The 9,859-nt window shown below is 40.7% G+C and overlaps 1 pseudogene; it reads left to right on the top strand.

Annotated features, from left to right (window-relative positions):
* The window catches only part of LOC105521335, an 11,913-nt pseudogene extending 3,448 nt beyond the window's left edge, over positions 1–8,465 (top strand).
* Positions 8,466–9,859: the final 1,394 nt, after the last annotated feature.

Genomic DNA, 9,859 nt, shown 5'->3' with positions numbered 1-9,859 from the left:
AAAAAAAAAAATCTTCCTAAATTTTAGGTGCAGGATAAGTATGACCGTACATGGACACTAGAATCTTCAGGGAAAATTCAGTTATCCTGGGATTCTATAAACATGACTGGCTCATAAATGGGCTTCGGGGATTATAAGAACCCGTAGAGATTGTATGCACGCACATAAAAATGAGAACGTGAATCTTCATGGTCAAAGAGTCTGAAGCTTTCATCAGATTTTCATGAGTGATATAGTTGGATGTCCCCTCCAAATCTCATGTCAAGGTGGAATCCCCAGCATTGAAGGTGGGGCCTGGTGGGAGGTGTTTGGGTCATGGGGGTGATCCCTCATGGTTTGGTGCTGTCCTGGACATAGTGAGTTCTTAGGAGATCTCGTTGTTCAAAAGTGTGTAGCACCTTCCCCTGTAACCTCTTGCTCCTGTGCTGGCTGTGTGATGTGCCTGTTCCCACTCTGCCTTCCACCATGAGTAGAAGTTCCCTGAGGCCCCTCCAGAAGCTGAGAAGATGCTGGCACCGTGCTTGTACAGCCTGCAGAAACATGAGCCAATTAAAGCTTTTTAAAAATAAATTACCCAGCCTCAGATATTTCTTTATAGTGTGGAAAGAATGGCATAATGCAAGGGGTATATGTGAGCCGAACAAACCTGACCTAATTACTTGATTCACATTGATTGAACTTATACTGATTTAATTTGTATTCCTTTAGAAAGCTAAAAATTGTGGTGAAAGTCTTCTTTTTGTAGTTTCAGAAATTGTATTAGTCTGTTATCACGTTGCTATAAAGAAGTATTAGGTTGCTGCAAAAGTAGTCGCGATTTTTGCCATTACTTTTAATGGCAAAAACTGCAATTACTATTTTTTTTTTGAGATGGAGTCTTGCTCTGTTGCTCAGGCTAGAGTGCAGTGCCAGGAGCTCAGCTCACTGCATCCTCCGCCTCCTGGGTTCAAACCATTCTCCTACCTCAGCCTCCCAAGTAGCTGGGATTACAGGTGCCTGCCACCATGTTCGGCTAATTTTTTGTATTTTTAATAGAGACGGGGTTTCACCATGTTGGCAAGGCTGGTCTCAAACTCCTGACCTCAGGTGATCCACCTGCCTTTGCCTCCCAAAATGCTGGAATTATAGGCATGAGGCACCATGCCCTACCTGCAATTACTTTTGCACCAACCTAATACCTGAGACTGAGTAATTTATAAAGAAAATACGTTTAATTAGCTCATGGTTCCACAGGCTGTACAGTAAGCATAGTGGCTTCAGCTTCTGGAAAGACCTCAGGAAGCTTCCAATCATGACAGAAAGCAAAGAGAGAGTGTGGTTTATCACATGGTGGCTGTAGGAACAAGAAATGGAGTGGGGAGGTGGATTTCATAAGAATTCACTGTCGCAAGATCAGCAGGAATCAGGACCAAGAGGGATGGTGTTAAACCATTCGTGAGAAACCACCTCCATGATCATCAAATCATCTCCCACTAGGCCCTACCTCCAACGCTGGGGATTACAATTTGACATGAGATGTGGTGGGGACACAGATCCAAACCATATCAGAACTGGAGTACTTGCCATCTAAAGCAAGTAATCATTTATCCCCAGGAGTTAGACATAAATTGGATTAGCAAAAAACTGTTATCAAGGTTGTGTAATTCTTTTAGGCAAACAAGCATTGTCCAGGTGCTAAAAGAGAAATTCACACTGCACACAAGAAAATGCTGGTGACTCCATGTTCAGGGCTCACTGTAGACTAAGGAAATGTTGCCTAAAGGAACTGTCAGTGGCTTGAACTTCTTTTTTACTTAATAGCTGTGTGGGCTCTAGAAAACTACATGTATTTGTAAATTTACTTGTGAATAATATGGTAGTATAAGGACAAAATAGAGATTCACTGCTGTAGTAGATTCACAGTGGCATTGGGGCAAAGCTATAAACCACGGAGCTCCCTCAGGCTTGATTTCAATAACCTAATTGTTTGTGAACATTTCAACTGAAGTCTACTGGATACCCTTTAAGCCTGCAGGGATATTCATAGCCTTACTTGCACTTCTTCTGGGAGTCAATATTTAGAGAAAAGAGGCACACACCAGATTTACTCATATACTATGTCCAATAAATGAAAATTGCTTCTTTATGTTCAAAAATTGCACAGTAATAAAAATCTGAATTTGTTTTCTAGAATCATTCATTGGATATTAATTTGAACATACTCTAAACAGGAGATATCTCCCATAGAAGCGTACTTTTCACAGCATTATCTGATGTGGTTTGGACCCATGTCACCATCCAAATCTCATATCGAATTGTAATCCCTGATGTTGGAGAAGGGGCCTGGTGGGAGGTGATTGAATCATGGGGGCAGAGTTCTCATTAATGGTTTAGCACCATCCCCCTTTGGCACTGTATAGTGAGTGAGTTCTCCGGAGATCTGGTTGTTTAAAATTGTGTAGCACCTCCTCCTCCCTCTCTTGGTCCTACTCTTGCCATGTAAGACGCCTGATCCGGCTCTGACTTCCACCATGAGTAAAAGCTCCTTAAGGCCTCCCCTGCCCAGAAGCAGATGTTCCCACGCTTCCTGTACAGTTTGCAGAACCATGGGTCAATTAAATCTCTTTTCTTTATACATTACCCAGTCTCAGGTATTTCTTTACAGCAGTGCAAGAATGGACTAGTATATTATCCCTTTTATCAGATTTCCTGTCTGTTTATCCTTCATCTGTTGCCTTTAGATGGTTTAACATTTATCTCTTGACCTTTTTCTACACCTTTCTGTCCTGGTTATGGCTTGATTGTGTGGCCAGAGGAGCATGAAAATATCTCTGGGAATTTATGCTTTGAGATATTATAAAGCTAAGATTCTTTGAACAGATCTTGGTGGTTTAATCTGGAGACTGAAAATGGTTAATGGGCGAATAAAAGACCCTGGGAAACCCACATGGGAGTGCTCTCTTACTCCAATGCTTACCTGCATTTCGTTTGACTTGCTACAGTGCATATTGACATTAAATAACGACCTTATGTAAGAATGTTCCATGGACTTTGGTGGAACCTTCCAAATTTCTTAACTTTGGAAATTATTGCTGTATGAACATATGAATTAATACTGCTTGATAAAAATTCTTTAGAAGAACTCTAGCTGGGCGCAGTGGCTCATGCCTGTAATCCCAGCACTTTGGGAGGCTGATGCGGGTGGATCATGGGGTCAGGAGATCGAGACCATCCTGGCAAACACAATGAAACACCGTCTCTACTAAAAATACAAAAAAATTAGCTGGGCGTGGTGGTAGGCACCTGTAATCCCAGCTATACTCGGGAGGCTGACACAGGAGAATGGCATGAACCCAAGAGGTAGAGCTAGCAGTGAGCCAAGATTGTGGCACTGTACTCCAGCCTGGGCGACAGAGTGAGATTCAGTCTCAAAAAAAAAAAGAAGGACTCCTCTAGCCAAATTATAAATAAGCCATAACAAAAACCTCTAGATAGAAGAAATAGGGTAAAACAGGATGAGTAGTGAACATATATGTCTTCAAATTTTAAGTATGTATGCACATATAAAATACATATATTTAAGCTTAAATAGTGTAAGAAGTTTGTTGATGTGCAATATAAGTTATAACTAAGAATTCTTAAAATATAAGAAATATACAGTAAGGAAAATTATCATATTGGTTTACAACCATAAGCAAAATCTACATACTGGTTGATGGAAAGAGGTAGAAAAAGTATTCCAAAGTCTATATCTTAGTACATGGTGTATGTCTGGGAAGCAGAGCAGAGGGAGTAAATATAAATATTTAAAAAGTGCATTTGATGAGATGGGGTAAGAAGCAATGGGAAATGGTATGTTGAGATGTGGTTAACTTTAGTTTTTGTTTTAAATAAATTCTTCTGAACTCTGTGAAAACCGACATAACAATTATTAGAAAAAAACACAGTAGGATTTTCTGAGCGGAAGAAACACAACCATTTTTCTTCTGCTCTCACCCCACAAAACACATAGACTTCTGTGATCAAATGTGTGTGTGAGGGAGTGGGAGTAGGGGATACTCCTCATACACCAAGCAAGCAATCAATCATGCAGTGGACACCAGCGAGGTGTCCTCCAATTCAGTTCAGTTCCATCACTGTCTACCTGGTGAAAGCGTGAGACCCACAAGGTGAGGACTCAGTCCCATGAGACTGCCTCCTTTCTACGCCAATCATAAGCCCCAGGTTGTGGCCTGTGCTTCTGACCTACTGGCTATATACTGTGGGTACCTGTGACCCCCTCCTTGGGTCTAATTGATTTGCTAGAGTGGCTCATAAAACTCAAGAAAACATGTCTATTGGCTCATAAAACTCAGGAAAACATGTCTATTGGCTCATAAAACTCAGGAAAACATGTCAAGGTATATTGAAGGTACCTTAAAGAATATTACAAAAGATACAGATGAAAAGATGCATAGGGCAAGGTATGGGGAAGGGGCACAGAGCTTCCATACTCTCTCCGGGTGAACCAGCTTGAGAGACAGTGTTCGGCTATCTGGAAGCCCTCCCAATGCCACTCCGTTGGGTTTTTATGGAAGCTCCATTATGTAGAAATGATTGATTAAATCACTGGCCATTGGTGATCAGCCCAACCTTCAACCCTCTGCAGTTTGGAGGGGCTGAAAGTCCCAAGCCTCTAATCCCACTTTGGTCTTTCTGGTGACCAGCCCTGAAGCGAACTAGGAGCTGCCAGCCACCAGTCAACTCACTAGCACACACAAAGACATCACTTTGTAGATTCTAAGGATTTTAGGAATTGTATGCTTGGAAACACGGTTGAGGAGCAAATATATATTTCAAAGTATTATAGGCTCCTAATTGGAAAAAGAAAAAATAAGATTTATTGATCAAGTTAGCAAAATATGGAAAAGAAAGCCATAGTAAATAACAAGGGTAGCCAAAAGGTATACAGTATTTTACCACATTAATTCATTTAATTCTTACTAAAACTTCACAGGAGTGGTACCACATATTTTACAGATGAGAAAACTGAAGCAAAAGATGTTAAAAAATGTGCCCAGCTTATAAGTAGTAACTGAAATTTTAGCCAAGGTTACATGGTTCCAGAATCTGCACTTTTACTACCATACTGTAATACTTCTACAGCAAAGTAAATGAATAATTTACACGAAGTAAACCAGGAATAATATCAACTATATCAGTTGTTATACAAAATAGAATTTTCTTATTAAAATCGAGACAATCAGAGTGGTCTAAAAACACATTTAAAACAAGATAAATTCAAGAAGGTCAAAAATACAGGGATGAGCAAGGTAAAGAGACCCGGAAAATGTACACAAACAAATTAGGAAGTATGATATCAATGACATACAAGATGATATTGAATGTTAAATTACAGCATTGAGAAAGCACTTTTAAAAGGTCAAAATATGAGCAGGACACTTGATTTAAAAGATGTTTACATACACTCATATTACTTGAATAAAAAGTCTGTATTTACCAAAAATACTCATGTATATGGCCACAAATGAAACTTTAACACATCTTACATTGATTTTACTGTCGACATTCTCTTCTTATAATCAACATAACAGAAGAAGATGATCAAAGAATTTTATTCCCTAATTCAGAAACAAGCAAACAAAAAGCAGGCAAGAAAGCAAACAATGACTTGCTATAGAGACCGTGAAATACATTGATAGATAATCCTTGGAAGAATTGGAAGAACAATCATCAAAACTGAGTTTTAAACTATTTAAAATGCAATAAAAATGACTAACATTTTATACCAAAGTCTACAGAGAGGAGAAAAAGCTATACTCCAAAGACAATCTGTAATCTTAAATGTGCTCGTCAGAAAATAAGTTATTTTGAATTAATTTTAAGGAATTAAAAATGATATGAAAGATAGAAAGCTAAAATAAACAAAATAGAAAAGCAAATTAAACCACAGAGCAAAATCCACAACAAAAATGAGCAACCCAATTAAAAACTGGGTAAATAATTTGAATAAACATTTTCTCTAAATATGATATACAAGTGGCCAACAGGTTCATAAAAAATGCCTAATTAACATTACCAATTAGGAAAATGCAAATCAAAACTACACTGAGATACCACCTCATATCCATTAATATGACTACTATTAAACAAACAAACAAACAAAAACCCCCAAAATAAGTGTGCTGGTGAGGCTGTGCAGAAGTTGGAACTCTTGTGCACTGTCGGTGAGAGAATGCACTGTTGGTGCAGCCACTGTGGAAAACAATATGACAACTTCTCAAAAACTTAAAACTAGAGGCCAGGCACGGTGGCTCATACCTGTAATCCCGGCACTTTGGGAGGCCAAGGTGGGTGGATCACAAGGACAGGAGTTCGAGACCAGCCTGTCCAATATGGTGAAACCCCGTCTCTACTAAAAATACAAAAATTAGCCAGGCGTGGTAGTGGGCACCTGTAGTCCCAGCTACTCAGAAGGCTGAGGCAGGAGAATCACTTGAACCTGAGAGGCAGAGGTTGCAGTGAGCCGAGATCGTGCCATTGCACTCCAGCCTGGGGGACAGAAGGAGACTCCATCTAAAACAAAAAATAATTTTAAAAAACGCTTAAAAACAGAATTTTCATATGATCCAGCAATTTTACTTCTGGGCATATACCCAAAAGAATTGAAAGCAAAGTCTTGAAGAGATATTTGTACAATTTTTGACAAAAAGAATCAAACTCTGGCCAGACATTGTGGCTCACGTCTGTAATCCCAGCACTTTGGAAGCCTGAGGCAGGCACATCACTGAGGTCAGGAGTTCAAAACCAGCCTGGTCAACATGGTGAAACCCCATCTCTGCTAAAACTACAAAAATTAGTTGGGTGTGGTGGCACAGGCCTGTAATCCCAGCTGCTTGGCAGGCTGAGGCAGGAGAATTGATTGAACCCAGGAGACAGAGGTTGCAAACTCTGTAAAATATTTGAAAAGATTTACTCTGAGCCAAACATGAGTGACCAAAGGCCTGTAACACAGCCCTCAGGAGGTCCTGAGAACATGTGCCCAAGGTAACTGGACTACAGCTTGGTTTTATACATTTTAGGGAGACGTAAGACATAAATCAATACAAATGAGAGTATATTGGTTCAGTTAGGATAGGCCGGACAACTCAAAGTGAGGGCTGCAGAGAATGCTTCCAGGTCATAGGTAGATTCAATGATTTTTCTGATTCACAACTGATTGAGAAAGACATTTTCTAAAGATCTAGAATTAATAGAAGGAATGTCTGGGTTTAAAATAAGGTGTTATGGAGACCAGAGTTTCCATTAGGCAGAGGAGGCCTCCAGGTAGCAGGCTTCAGAAAGAATAGATTGTAAATGTTTCTTATCAGAGCTGACACTCTCCTGGATCAGGAAAAAGGCCCAGAAAAGGAAGAGGATTCTCTTCAGAATATAGATTTCTCCTCCAAGAGACAGCTTTGCAGAACCATTTCAAGACACAGCAAAGAAACATCACGTGGGGTAAACTACTTCAATTTCTTTCAGGGCCTTCTATCTGTCATTTGATGCTATACTAAAATTTTGTATCTTATTGCTACAAAGAGTCTGTTTTGTCAGCCTTATGATCTGTTTTAATGTTAACGCCGGTCAGCTGTGCCTGAATTCCAAAAGGGAAGAGAGAATAATGAGGCATGTCGGACCCCCCTTCCCATCACAGCCTGAACTAGTTTTTCAGGTTAACTTCGGAATGCCCTTGGCCAAGAGTAGGGGTCCCTCAGATGGCTGCTGGTGGTGGTGTTGGGGAAGAGGGGCTTAGAATTTTATTTTTGGTTTATAAGGCTTAGACGCAGGAGAATGAGGGCTAGCAGCATGTACCTGGGATGAAAGTCGGGAGGCAATGTGACTAACAAAGCAGAAAACCTTAAGGGGCCATGACCTGTGGGCTGTTCTGAGCTGAGAAGGTCTCAGACAACTCAGCCTCATCCATCATGACCACGTGTCCCAGGTGCTGCCTGACTTGGGGAGATCAGAATGTCATCCTGGGAGACCTTTGCTAGGCTCTTCTGAAAAGGTTGTTTTTACCTGAACTGTGTACTTTATTTCTTTTCTTTTCTCTTTTTCTTCTTTCCCCCTTTTTTTTTTTCTTTTTTTTTCAAGTGGGGAGGGAGGGGGTAACTAATAGCAGGTCCCTGAGTGGGTACTTACTCTGCAAACGGAATGGACAGAGGAAACCAGAAGATCTGCCCCTGGAGATGCGGGCCACCCTGCCCCAGGCCTCCACCACGTGGCCATCCCCTTGGAGGCCATCTTTACTAATGTGGATAGCACTGTGGCTTCCCAGGCAATGGAGGCCACGGCTGTGGACCCAGGCCTGCCTTCTCAGGAAAGGGTCCTCAGAGAGCCGGTGGCCTGCAGAGAGGACCCATGCAACCTCAGAGACCCGGAGACCCAGCGAGCCGGCGACTCCACCGGTCAGAGCAGGGTTCTCGCCCTATGCACTTTCTTAAAGGAAACAAACCTGGATTGGGTGAAGTCTGTGGGCTTACATGTTTCACTGCCAATCCAAACCTAGGGTCACAGCTCCTTGTTAAGTCAAATTAGCATTGCAAAGAAATAAATAAAGGTATTGGAAAAAGAGTTATTCAGTGATTATGGAGCCAAATTGTGAAAAAATAGTACTCACACAGTTCTTCACTTCTTCCATTACTTCAAGCAACATTTTGAGAAATCTTTTCTTCTTCTTAAGATTACCTTAATTAAAATATAAATAACACCCATCATTCAATTGTATTTAATTTAATTTAATGTTAATTGAATTCCGAAATTGTATGACTTCATTGTCCATTTTATATCACTGTAAAATTTTCTTGTTTGTGTACTCTCCAGATTAGAACTTAAGGAAATTTCAGATGTTTGGAACCACTAGCTTTTACTTCCTAATGTTACCAAGTTGGGAGCAATTCTTTCAAGGAGTCCTTTCTGTTGCAATATAGGGGCGTCCCATTGTGGGAGATGGCTCTGACTCACCAGTTGCTGTTGCCTTACTTCTTTTCTATCACGGTGGCAAGTTTTCCTCAGTATCCTCTCTGTTCTCAACTCACACACTCCATCCTGGTCGCTTTCAGAAACCAAGGAATTCTTTTCCAACTCCTGATTACCTGGCTTTAAATTTGGTCCTTCAAACAAATCAACCCCGGTGGGGACAATGGCAGGCATCTGTTTTTCCTGACTCAGTATTAGTGATATTTGAGATTAGCACAGGCCCCAGTGCCCCATGTGTACAGGAATATACACATAGAAAGGGAGATATATGCACAAAAAATTCAGTTGGTAGAGGCTAGGAACCAGAAATAGCAAGTACAGAAAATCAAGAATAAAATGTGTTGTCACTCATATTTCATCTCTACCCCTTTTCTCCATCCCAATTGTTTTGTAAAATCCCTTTTAGAGAAAGACTAACCCGGTGAAGTGACCTGAGAAATATCGTTTTTCTCCTCCCATTTCTTTTTCACCATTTGCCAGCATTTCCAATAGCATTTTCATGACTTCTTCCATTTTATATTTTGTAAAAACGTTTTGAGAAATTCATCACAAATAGCAGGTTTACCTGATGCTATAGAAAAATTTGCTGAAAACTGGAACTTTTTAGGAAAGCATATTTCACCAAAAAGTATTCCTCTTATTTAACATGCAGTGCTACTCCTGCTTCATGGATTAAAGTTATGGCACAGGGGGCCTACTGGACGCCGTGGCTCACGCCTGTAATCCCAACACTTTGGGAGGCCGAGGTGGACGGATCACGAGGTCAGGAGATCTAGACCATCCTGGCGAGCACGGTGAAACCCCGTCTCTACTAAAATAAAAAAAAAAATTAGCCGGGCGAGGCGGCGGCGCCTGTAGT

The sequence above is a fragment of the Colobus angolensis genome, unplaced genomic scaffold (assembly GCF_000951035.1).
Source record: "Colobus angolensis palliatus isolate OR3802 unplaced genomic scaffold, Cang.pa_1.0 Scaffold11, whole genome shotgun sequence".
NCBI classification, from domain to species: Eukaryota; Metazoa; Chordata; class Mammalia; order Primates; family Cercopithecidae; genus Colobus; species Colobus angolensis.
The sequence above is the reverse complement of the archived record's forward strand: the minus strand, read 5'-3'. Positions and strand labels throughout refer to the sequence as shown.